Genomic DNA, 13,089 nt, shown 5'->3' with positions numbered 1-13,089 from the left:
GGAGCCTAATCCTCACCTGGGGCTTGAAGACCATTGTCCCTAAGCCCGGTGACTGAGACAGACAGTTCCGCGACCCGTGACTCATAGGGGGGGATGAGAATTGGGGTCGCGGTCGCGATTAGAAGGCAGTAGGAGTAGGTGTTCCAGCCATTTCGACCCGCGATTATACTGGGTCAGTGATTGCATTACTACATCTCCTCCTTTTACATTTTAGAAGGGAGGCGAGATTGCTAAAGAGGCGATTTAGGGGCGCGCTTGTCTCCTCCGCTGTTTGAATTAGGAGTTGACCGAGGGCTGCCCGGTACAACGTGGGAACTTGGTTGCGGGGCAGGGGAAAGTCGAGGGAGAAGCTTCTTACACATGTTACAGGCAATATTAGATACACATTGAGCGAAACAAAGACCCGACGATGGGGCATACAATCAAACCAAGCTGCAGAGGCACTGCTATGATAGCACTCAACCATCACTCGGCAGCCAGCTCCAGAGGGGCTGACCACCAATTGGGCAATACATCATACTTTAGACTGGATACAACCTTGTACACGCAATTCCGCACTTTCATATGAATCAATTGCAGGAGTTATCAGAAAGATTAAAACAACACATAATACGTACATTCTCCCACAACCTTGGTGATGTAATAACAATAAGTAATCAATAGCTGTACGATTATCTAGGGTCCTTAAGCAGACGAAGTTCCTGCTGCTCCGGAGGCCAGAGCATCCAGAGCAATATGGAGGTAGAAGTTGATGTATACGCCGCGAGACACAGGCCAACAGCGACCAATAGTCTTAGCATGTGTAAGGCCCGAGGAATCGGGGGACTCCCACTAGAATGTCAGCGAGAGAGGCGAACTCGCTTGGAGAGGGCAACGCATAAGCTCCGGCAAGAGGGGTCGAGGGGCAGAGTGGGCGGCGCCGGAGCTCTTAGGTGGAGCCTGAGGCAGGGCGATGGTAGAGGCAACCTAAGGCAACAGAGTCCCGGCAGAGAGCGAACAGGGATAGTAGCTGAAAAGTTCTCTCCCGCAAGTCCAGAACCAACCCGCCGGGAGCAAGATGTTCCCGAACACGGAAGAATGTCCTCTGTGTGCGTGCGGATTCCAGTTGGCGAACGGTGGAATGGGCCGGAGTCCGGTTCCACCGTCTACGCCAGCGCGCCCGGAGATCGCGGGCGCCAGGTGTTGGATTTCGTGATTGCGCGACAGTCTTGGTGACAAGGAAGGCGCCCGGCGGGGAGGAGTTTGGGCAGCGGGTCCCCAGTCAGCGCTCATAGAGTACTTGATGGATGAAGCATTCGCAAAGGGGCTTAAGCCGAACTCAGCTAAGGAAGTCTCGAGGGGAGAACTTTGCAAGCGGGGAGCAGGCAGGAGCTTAGCAGGCTCCGACTCCCTGAGGTACTGGCCCGGGCAGAAAAAGATGAGAAGGCGTTGGCAAAAGCGGCAGCAAGCTGCTCCCAGATGTTGGTCTGGTGGCTGCGTCAGGGGGTGGCCGATTGCCGCCGGTAGGAGGCAACAGGAGCAGGCAAAAGGATGAGTGGCCGCCCGGGTTGGCGGTGATGATATAAAGAGAGGCGGCACAGAAGAAGGTTTCCCGGGTGTCGGGGGGGTGGCCCTTGCTGGCGCCAGCGACTCTTGAGCTTGAAAACGGCTGGCGGTTGCGTTAGCGTTTCCCCAGGTCATCCGGGTCTTTGAACCAAATCTGGGCGTCGGCGTCGGCGTTCCCGTTACTTAGGAAGACGCTGGGGCGGGATCCTTCAAGAGATGTGTTCCCATCTCTGGGATGGGGTTCGGTTTCCTCCTGAAACGCCATTCCATGGAAGCTGGCCGATCATCTTGATCCGGAATCCACAGGAGCCACCTGTAGGAATAGGGACTGAAACACACCTTCCCCAGGTTATAGGAGGGCGGGTCCCACGCCAGGCTTTCGAGTTCTAAGCGAGGTGGCGGGAAGATCCAGATCCCGAGGATTTTTATTCGAGTTAGAGTTTAATGTGTAGAGGGCTGTTGCGAGACTAGTGTAGTGCAATAATTCTGCGCTGGGGAGCCGCCTATCCCTCTTTCTTAAAATTATATGACAGAGAGAGGGCAGGGTGCGGACCCTGGGGAATTAATATGGGTATGCTATGCTTAATCCAGTAGCAACACGAAAGGGGCTTCGAACTCTTTTGGGGATGATAGGGTCGTCAGGGGAACAAGGCATTCAAAGGTGGTTGAAAGGCAAGAGGACTCCACATGCAAGGGGTTTTTTTCTTGTAAAGGAAATGTACTTACGTGATCTTGGTAGCCAACGCAGAAGGGCTGGATAGATTGCTAAAATTTGTGTCGAATTATCTTGGGGAAAGGCTTAGCCATGAAAAACCACTCCTTAAAGGGGCGGTTTTGACCAAAGCGTCTTAGAGAGTGATGATAGTGCTATAATACCATCACACCACTGGAAGCCGTAAACACTGGTCTGTGAAGGCGAACCTGAAGTGCGGCAGCCTCGCTTTTTTAAACTGGGGCCTGTCCTGGCAGTGCTGCGGTATCAGGGCAGGGCCAGATTTTAATCAGGGAGGAGCCAGTCAGCCAGCAATTGGCCCTCCCGCCTCCTACTGAAAGTTGAAAAGACAGAGGGAAAAGGAAGGAGAAAAGGGGTTGGTTTTCCTCGCGGAAGTTGAGAAGGCAGTTCCGAAAGTACTGGGAGTTAGTGATCTGTGTGATGATTTATCCGTCCCAGACTAAAGATGCGTTTTGACCTGAAGCCTCATGAGGTCTCTTCCCCAGAGATTCACATATGGATGTCCAAGATGATGGGGCGTACCGTGAGTTGTAAGCTCCAGTCCTGGGCTGTGGACCCGTGGCCGGGCGGGCCGCTCCCGTCTGGCGGTTTGTTCCCCACCGGATATGCGGGCAAGCCTACGATGCGGCCCACTGGTCAGGCCACTTTCGGCTGCCCTGATGACAATCACATCAGCGCCCGGTGTCCACCAGGCCCTTAAGCATACATCCCTGTAAAGCGGCGAGCTCCAGATGCAGGCGGGGAGCTTCCGATGGAATGTTTCCACCGCTCGCGATGGTAGTGCTGGCTGCGCCATGTTAGCTACCCGGGGCTTTATGCGCCTTTATTAGCAGGTCGGCCAGCCCGAACTGGCGCATGGGGCAGGAAGGATCAGCTGTCGCGCGCTGGTTCCGGTAGGCTTAACTCCTGCTGCCGGAGATGTTCCGTCCAGATTTGGAGATGGATGGGTCCCTGGTGCGTGGAGTCGATTACTCGGGGAATGATGGAACACTCCCCTGCTCAGCGGCGGAGAGCCTTAGAAGGCAGCACCAGCCCAATAGTCCCGGTAAAGGATAGAATTACATGCCATTACTAGGTTAGGGCGACAAGGACATAATGGGGAACGGAAGAGATGGGCTGGAGTGCACGTGGCCGAGATACCGACGAGTGGGGCGGTTTGAAGCGTGGGCCTTGGTGTCTGGGTCTGCTCCTGTATTCTCCTCTCTCCTTGGTCCTGGAGCTGGGAGGCGCCGAGCTGGGAGTTTCAAGCCGAACGTCGCTTCTCAATAGAAACCTCTCTGCGCCATGTCGTAGGCACCCGGGTCTTGGGCTGACCTTCTCCTCTTGGGGAGGACCCTCCTCCATGAGGGTTGTGGCTCCCCCACCGGACTGCCTACACTCCCGCCGGAAGTGTCGGGTCTGCCGCAGTTAAAGCAGTCATCCTGAGGCTACTCCCGCTTGATGGAGAAGTGCTGCGGCGGGAGGCTGGCTTGGTGGGCGGAGAAGATCCGATGTCCTGGCAAGAGCCTTAAGCATGTCCGGCCAGTTCCAGGATCTTTGCCCAGAGCCCGTGGTGCTCTCTGCGGCACTCCGTGGAAGCGTTCTCTTTAGCGGCGCATGAGGGCGCTTCGTTTGGAGCCTCTTCGCTATCACCTGCACCTCTTGAAAGCGCTTCCTGGAACCTGTTCTACAGAAGCTTCAAATAGGGCTCTTAGGACTTTTTTGCGTATGGTGGAAGAAACTCTGTGTGGGCTGGCCAGAATTGGGGACCTTGACCAAGCCTTGTAAAGCACTCAGAAGGCTGACCCGTAGGAGGGTGGCCTCAGGCAGGTTTCAATCTGATTGTTGGGGTTACTGAAGGCATGTCGAAGCCGTGAAGCTTCAATAGCCGGCGGTGTAAAGGCGCCGCCCGGGCTGCCCTGCTAAAGCATTGCTGGCTGAACTTCGGCTCTCCCAGATCACAAATTGATGCAGGGCTCAGGAGCATCTTGGACCGGTGAATTCTTTCCAGTGCGTCGGAACCATTAAAGTGATTCCCTACGCGATTGCCTCTAGCGTAATGCCTCTCCGTAGGGGCTAGTGATTCCCTCGTCTCGCATCGCTGCCGGAGACTCAGTGAGGATGTTATAGCTTAAAGAGGCGTTTTCGATAACCAGCTGAACAATGCCACCCTCCCCTGGTATCTGTGAAGTGGGCCCGGGGCACAATCACGAGAATGTCGGCATCGTCTTCCGTTAGGGTTTCTTTCTTTACAGATGCGTGGCTATCACATCTCTGCGGATTTCAAGGAAACCAGCCGCCATGCTGGCAGCTGGCCCAGTGCGTGGTGGCCGAGGAAGATGAAGGCGGAGCAAACAAGGGGAGGCGGCTGAGCTGAGCGGGAGGAATTTGGGAAATGGGCGGAGGAGCAAGGGGGGGGGCAGAAGGAGGACGAAGCGTCCAATTTAGCGGATAGAGAAAATTCGAGGGGTTGAAGTGAAGGTGAAGATGAAAGGAGTGACCTACAGCAACAGGGAGCCATAGGTCTGCCATACCCAGGCTGATGGCGACATAACGTATCTCCGTCAGTAACCGTGACATCGGTAGCGAAACAATGTCGCCCGAAAGAGTCGCCCGATGTTTTCCCAGTCCTTAAGATTCAGTAATACCCCCTCTGGGTACCAAAAGCGGACGTGAGCTTCAATCCTCAACCAATTTCGCAGCTCCCTTATAACTACTGAGGGACCCTGCAGCATTTAAGCTAAGCAGCTTTCAGTTGATCCAGCGTTAGCTTGTCATAAGCCCTGCTTTGCAAAACTCCCCATACTCACCGGTGTTCCGTCCGGACGAGGGAAAGTGCCATCCTGGAATGCCAGCGATGTCTCTGGATCGCCCGATCAAGAGGACGATACGATGCAGCGGTGGTCCCTGGATCGCCCGATCAGCCGGACCGGTATCATGACCCTTTCCAGGCGAAGCGGTGAGCAGGGTGGAGGTTGAGATTCCGGGTTTAGGCACCAGCATTAGTCGATTACGTGGTCGAAGCGCAAAAGAGCAGGCGAGGCGGAGATAACATCTGAGTGGAGATAAGCATACAACTGGCGGGGGCCATGCGGAGGTCGATGCCCTAAGCGAGAGGTCTCAGCGTGCTGGTTCCTGGCACCTTTTATTGTGATTCTATCGAGCGTGTAGAAGGAGGAGCGGAGGAGTTCGGGGAGAAGCGGGAGGTAGGAGAGATCATCATGTGATGCATGATCTCACCTGGCTACGTCTTGGAGAGGAGCGTAAGCGTCTGAGCCTAATCCTCACCTGGGGGCAAGACCATTGTCCCTGCGCCCGGTGACTGAGCCAGACAGTTCACGACCCGTGACTCATAGGGGGATGAGGAGTGGGGGTGCGGTGCGACCAGAAGGCCGTAGGAGCGTAGGTGTTCCAGCGCTCGACCACGGTGCTGCTGGGTCAGCGGTGCATTACTACAGTTTTCAAACTGCCATTTGTTGGATCACCAGTAGTTATTTGTCTCACTATCCTGTTAGCTGTAGTCTGTAGCTTTCAGGTACAACCTCATAATTAATTGACACCGGCGGGGTAGGCACCAATGGTGGCATTGGGGTGCACTAGCTCCAGAGGGGGATTCACCTCCATCCTGGATGGGGCTGCCTGTGTTCTAACCTTGAGGGTGTACTCTCTAGTCCTAGAACATTCCTGAGGTTAGAGAAAATGTTTTGTATTTTGTAAAGTCCAGAGTTGGCTGTGGGCACCAAGAGGGAACTCAGAGAACTCTACATTACTTCAGGGGAAACCTGGAGTCCAGGAAGGGTGTTTGGGGGTTGACCAAAAGAACCTCAAGTGTCAGAAGTGGCTGCCAGCCAGCCCCTGAAGAAAAGTAAATAAACACAATGTAAACTTGTATCAGATTGCACAAGATCTTAATTTCCCTTGTCTGTCTGTGCAGATAATAAACGTCACTTGGCTCTCCACAGTTTTGTGTGATTATTGGCTTAATTTCACACAGGAAAAATGGCCCCCAGGACTGTGGGGCCATCAAGGCTAACAAACCTCCAAACTGTAGTAGCCCTGTCTTCCCCACCCTGGGGGGAGTTCTGGCAATCTGCCTTTACAGAGGATAGTAAGCAATTTTCTTCCATTCTTTCTATTGCTTGAAGGACCTGGCTATTGCTTTCTCTTGATTCCTGCTTCATTCTTTTCCTTCAGTCTCATATTTTCATTACATTTTACAGTACTGTGTGCTTGCTCGAGCTGAGAATGTGGTCACTTAGTAATATGAACACTTAGCAATATAATCCCTCCCCAATGGATCCTGTGAACAAAAGGAGCCTATGGTTTGACAATGGCAGTCTGAGGTACCTCAGGCCAAGTGGGACTACGTGGTAGCTCTACCATTGATGGGCACTCTTAGAATTTTGAAAACAGGCAGAGGGTGCCACTACAAAATGGCAGCTATAGGAGGGAGCAATCACGAAATGGCTGCTATGTAAGACTAGATCTAATTCAAAATAATAGAAGGTACCACAAGCTATTAAAAGGGTTTCCTTTGATGGAGGCAGCTGTTTCCAAGTGGGCACTCCTTATAGTCACACCCTCAAAGCTGGAGTCTCCTGAGCTCTTCTGAACCACCTCCTGCTGCAATTAAGTGGAAGAAATCCAGGAGTGGTTCTTTACTTTGGGGGAAAGCAAGTAGGCACCAAGAAATGCAGTGGCAAGCTGCCACTGTGCCCAAAGGCACTACCACGGTGTCCAAAGGCACCACCTGGGGACCACTGAGTTAAAGTGTCATTTCTCCCCTAAACCCCAAAAGGCAACATTTTAGCTATGGAAATTTCTCCTGCTTCTGTTATTCTGCCTCTATATGCCATCTAATTTTTAATGAGATAACAGGGATAGTGCAATTACTGTATGTTTCCACTATTGTCCTAAATAGGTTGTCTCCACTTTTTTGATAAATTAGCTGGAGACCAGAATGAGAGAGGGTAACTGAGGCTGATTCTGCAAGGAAACATGGGTTCATGTAACCTGTTTCAGTTGTCGGTTCTGCGGTTTGCACGGCAGGGGCAGGGGCCAGCCAGGATCACTGGGATCCTGGCGGCTGGAGGCGGCATGATTCGCTCAGGAAATGCTGTGTTTCTGTGTGAACTGTGCAAATGAGAATCCCCCCACTTGAGAATCCACTCCCAAGAATCCTTCCCACCCATTTATCAATGCAACATGATGGCCTCCTGGGGAATCCACCATAATGGCGGATGGAAGGGGTGGAATTGAATGCTCCCTGCTTGTTGTAGTTTGCACAGGCAAGCAGGAAGCATTTGAAACCAGGAACAAGGTTAAAAAGTAGCTGATTTAGAGACTTTCGGTTAACCTGGGTTCAGGCAAATAGAATAGGTCAGAAATGTTTTTTGGGGGTGTGTGAGTTCTGTGGGAACTCCCTCACCCCAAAATGCTTTTTAAAGGGCCTGAACCCATTCTATTTAGCCTGTGCAGAATCATCCTGTGATGGATAACCTGTGTATACCAGAATGCTTCCCCTCTCTATTTGCTTTTTGATGTATGTGAGATACCACGGCTCCCAGCAAATGTTACTAGAGTTTCCTGCTAAGGATGGAGCCACTGGATCATCAAATACAAGTTATGGGTGTTTTCCCCTCTTGTTTTGATATTCCCATAATGTTTCCTTTGATGCAATGGGAAAAACACAAAAAAGCGACCTTTGAAAACTTTGGCCTAATTAAGCCTACTTTTCTATTGCTGTAAAGTTATGGAACTAAAAACAAATGCAGAAGTTCATGGTTCACATGCGCAAGGGAAATCAATAACAAAATGATTTAGGTTGATTCCCCACGGGGGAAATATCCTGGGATTGGACCAGGACCATAAAATACTAGTACCTTTTTATCCTGGTCTGTCCTTCCTCACAGCAGCCAAGGTCTTGAGTTGAAACCAGGATCAAAACGTCCACCTCCTTTCCATGAGCTCAGCTCAGTGGTTCTTTTGTTGCTAGTTCTCTGATTGGCTGTTGCTTTGGGGCAGGAACGTTAATGAGCGTTTCCTCCCCCACCCACGTCACGGCTATGTAACTACGTAGCCACAAAGCATAGAGCTTTGAGGCCAAGAACAGCACACAAAAAAGGCGCATTCCAGTTTTTTCCTTTGCATAGTCATAGCTTCATATCCAAGAAGAAAACATTTTCTAAAAGGTGTGTTCCTTCCTGCCCTGAGTCACCTGTTCTGAGCATGGCCAGGCCACTGTGTGCTGTGATTGGATGACAGCTCAAACGGAGATTCGGGGCGGGAAAAATAGCCCAAGATAATGGTGGACGATTCCCCACGATACTGACCTCATTCGTGGATCATCAGAAAAGATCCTCCTTCCTGGCAGTTTTTGAAAATCCCGGGATAAGGAAGATATTGCAAAGCAGGGCCAGGACAGAGCCAAATTTGGCCTGGGAGCCATGGTGAGTCCCTCCTTGAACCAGGATGTCTACTGTGAGTATCCCAGGATATTTCTCCCATGGGGAATTAACCTTAGAATTTTCTCTTAAGTAGGACATTAAGAGTAACCCTTTAATTCCTTTTGGATAGGTTTCTAGGGGATGGACACTAAATTTTAGGATTGTTGGATACTATTTCAATATCAGTTTTCATGGCAGAAAAACAATATAAAGATCCTAAATAAATTGAAATTAAAATGGTTTTGAATTCTCTCCCTTAACAAAAACTCACTGCTTGCAAAAAGCATGCCAGAGAGAACTATTCTAGCCTTGTTTGTGATATTCTGGCTTCCACTTGGAAGGCATTTTTAAATACTGAGAATATTCAAATGTGCAAATTCTCACCTGATGTCTGAATAGTTACAGTCTTAGAAGAATTCAACCCTCTGCTGTAAGGAAAATCATGACAGCAGCTTTTAATATCCCCAGGTGATCCTGCTGCATTATAAATAAGTCTTAACTAGATCATACTTTCCGACCTGGGAGTTTCCAGGAAGTGCTTGGTTTCATGGTCTGCTTCCAGCAGTCCAGATGTGCAAGATGCTGTAGCACTGCAGGACCTTGCAGCTGTCAGGAACTAACACAAGCTGTTCAGTGCAGTCATTAGGCCACCTGCACTTATTTTGAGCCTCTGCATTTTTGAAGCATTGCTCCAGACCCATTTAATACCTTTGCTCTTTTGATTTTGGTTGTGCTATATTTATACACTCATTCTCAATAATCTGCCCTTCCTTACAACTCCTGTATGCTACCCTTCTGGTTTTTGAATCGTTAAATCACAGAAGCATCACTTCAAAGACAAGTATTGAATTGCTAAGTGAAGAAATATTGCCAAATCATTGCCACAGTATGCAAAAAGGGCCATAGTTCTCTAGGAAAAATGCATGTTCCCTGTGATTTAATGGCCAAAAGTGTCATTTTTTGGATCCTGGCCATAAGTAAAAACTGGGTAAATAATTGGATATGTTTTTATCCAGCCTGTGACTATTATGCATGCAAATCATGCCATTTTTCTTTTTCAAAAGATTACACTGAATGTATTCAATCTAGCATTTGTTCAAATAGAATCTACTTCTAAGAGGTGAAGTGGTGTCTCATGACAGAAATTCTTGTCGTTTTTATTTGCTTGGCAAAATTGTGATACAATATTCTCTTTGGAGTCTGAGCCCTAGGCTACGTAGATTATTCGGATGGTCAAGCAACAGATTTTTGCAATTGTGTTCATGCTGTGAAAAGATACATTTCATAACATGCTTCATTTTCGATAATGTTGCCCTACTGTCAAGCAGAAAAGGTGTGCAAGTGGATGAGTGTGTATAAGCTAAGCCCCTGCTACTGTGCAATTGGTGGCAGAAGAAGAATGGTGTCAACTCAGCTGTCCCAGCATCTTTGTGAATCTGCCACTGGATGACTAAGTTCCAAATATTTCTCCACAACACTGGCACTCTCAACAGCATTTTGTGCATGCCTATCTATTGTGAGTTGCCATGGCACTATGGCATCAGTGAGCCCTAAGTGTGTCAGATTAAAATGATACATTATTGTATTCTCACTCCTTAATTTTTAATAAAGTGGCTGGCAAGAGTTCTTGCAGTTAAGCAGTATCTATTTTTATCTCCACGATGGCTTAACTATTATCTTTCCCTACAGTATTCTTATGTTAAAGATAAACATAAATCACTGGAGATGTAGTATTTCACTGAAAAGCTATCCAGCAAAGTATTATTATAGGCATTATTACAGGGAATAAAGAAAAGCCAACTTTACATGCTAACTTGGAAGTTTTCTGACAATCTATTAATATTATGAAACCAAAGTCTTTGTTTCTTTAATCTCATTATTTAGAGATCACCATTGATTTTTGCAGAACAGTCCTTTTTTGATGTGAACAGAGGCAAAGCACTGAGAATATAAAAAGAAATATTATAACGAGCACAAAAGAACTAACCCAAAATTTCTCTCTCCTTGCTATACTGGTGAAAATTTTATTTTTAAAAACATTGTGCAAGTGACCTGAGACATGCTAGTTGTCAATGAGGCGATCATACCTAAGACAGTGGGAGGCTCACATAATTGAATGCTCCACTGTAGAAAAACATTTTTTTTAAAAAAATCCTGCCTATGGAAAATGGGAGGAAGATTCCAGCCCAGCCTGCTATATGGAAAAACAGCTTGGGCAGGATGGTGATGAGCTGAAAAGAAGTAACCTCTATTTGTGTGGCCATCTTTGATCAGAAATGTAGTATGTCCGTACTGCTTTGCATTAAAAGGACCCTGGAGAAAAGAAGCCCAGAATACCCAGATTTTCTAGTATTGAATAAAAACTAGGCCAGAACAGGAGGGAACGGAGGGTGCAACGAAAAAATAAAGGCAGCATGTAATTATAACCTTTCTGCAGCTTAGGTTTCAAGTTATTAAAAAACCTTCCAATTTCTGGGCTCAGAACATTTGCAAAGCAAGTTTATTTGCATATACATCTCTTCACTGGCACATGACATTCAGATCCTTTGGCAGAGGGAGACATGTCAAAAGCAAAAAGGAGAATTGGTGAGACTGAATTAGATCGAGCAGTTGGGCTTGGAGCACACTGCTTGTTCCCAAATCTATGTAAGTTTAAGAATTACAGAGTGGTTGTGGAGTGGGACTCCTGTGCCCTCATTCTTATCATTCTACGTTAGCTGTACAAAAAATGAAGAAGAAAGAGTTGGATTTATTCCCCACTTTTCTCAACGTAAGGAGTCTCAAATGGCTTACAAACTGCTTCCCTTCCTCTCTCCACTTGGCCCTTTCCACACAGATCCTCGAAAACGTTTCTAAAACATTTTCAGCCTGACCCTTTACCATGATTTATTCCTGCCCTCATCCCCTTGAAACACTTTCTGGCCACCATTTTGTGATTTTCACCTCTTTTTTGTGTGTATCAGTTGTCAAATTGAAACAATTCCTGGCTTCTATTCTTCTCATTTTTGTGCTGTGATTCTCCGTTGAAGATTAGCTCCCCCAAAATGGAAAAGGCTCCAAAACAGGGGAGGGGGATAGAGAGTGAGCACAGAAAATAGTGCCAAGTCCAGAAATTGCAGAGTCATGGGAAACATCTTAAAGAGACCGCACAGGCAAATAAAGCACTTTTTAAAATGTTGCAACTAAAGGATCTTTTAAAAGGGCATTCATTTAAAACTTTTTGAAACTGCAACTAAAATGTTTGGAGGTAAAACAATGTGACAAAGACAAATTTGACAAAGTTCCTCACCAGAGACTATTGAGAAAACTTAGCAATCAAGGAATAAGAGGGGAAGTCCTTCTATGGATTAAAAACTGGTTGAGAAACAGGAAGCAAAGAGTGGGTGTAAATGGGAAGTTCTCACAATGGAGAGATGAAGGAGTGGTGTCCCCCAAGGATCCATTTTGAGACCAGTGGTCTTTAACCTATTCATAAATTATCTGAAAGTAGGGGTGGATAGCGTGGTGGCCAAGTTTGCAGATGATACCAAATTATGTAGGGTGGTGAGATCCGCAAAGGATTGCGAAGAGCTCCAAACGGACCTTGATAAATTAGGTGAGTGGGCTAAGAAATGGCAAATGCAGTTCAATGTAGCAAAATGTAAAGTGATGCACATAGGGGCAAAAAAAAATCCAAACTTCACATACACACTACAGGGGCCAGTGCTATCAGTCACAGACCAGGAAAGGGATTTGGGCGTCTTCGTTGATAGTTCCATGGGAATGTCAACTCAATGCATGGCCGCTGTGAAAAAGGCAAACTCTTATGCTGGGGATAATTAGGAAAGGAACTGATAATAAAACTGCAAAGATTGTCATGCCCTTATATAAAGCAGTGGTGTGAGCGCACTTGGAGTACTGTGTTCAGTTCTGGTCTCAAAAAGGACATGGAAGAGATAGAAAAAGTGCAGAGAAGGGCAACGAGGATGATTGAGGGGTTGGAGCATCTTCCTTATGAGGAGAGGCTGCAGGGTTTGGGACTCTTTAGTTTGGAGAGGAGACGTCTGAGGGGGGATATGAATGAAGTCTATAAAATTATGCATGGGGTATAAAATGTTGACAGAGAGAAATTTTCTCTCTTTCTCACAATACTAAAACCAGGGGGCATACCTTGAAAATGCTGGGGGGAAGAATTAAGAGTGATAAAAAGAAACATTTCTTCACGCAACACATGATTGGTGTTTGGAATATGTTGCCACAGGAGGTGGTGATGGCCACTAACCTGTATAGCTTTAAAAAGGGCTTGGGCAGATTTATGAAGGAGAAATCGATCTATGGCTTCCAATTTTGATCCTCCTTGATCTGAGATTGCAAATGCCTCAGCAAACCAGGCGCTCGGGAGCAGCA

The sequence above is a fragment of the Sphaerodactylus townsendi genome, linkage group LG01, assembly GCF_021028975.2.
Source record: "Sphaerodactylus townsendi isolate TG3544 linkage group LG01, MPM_Stown_v2.3, whole genome shotgun sequence".
Classification (NCBI taxonomy): Eukaryota; Metazoa; Chordata; class Lepidosauria; order Squamata; family Sphaerodactylidae; genus Sphaerodactylus; species Sphaerodactylus townsendi.
This window is presented reverse-complemented; position numbering follows the sequence as displayed.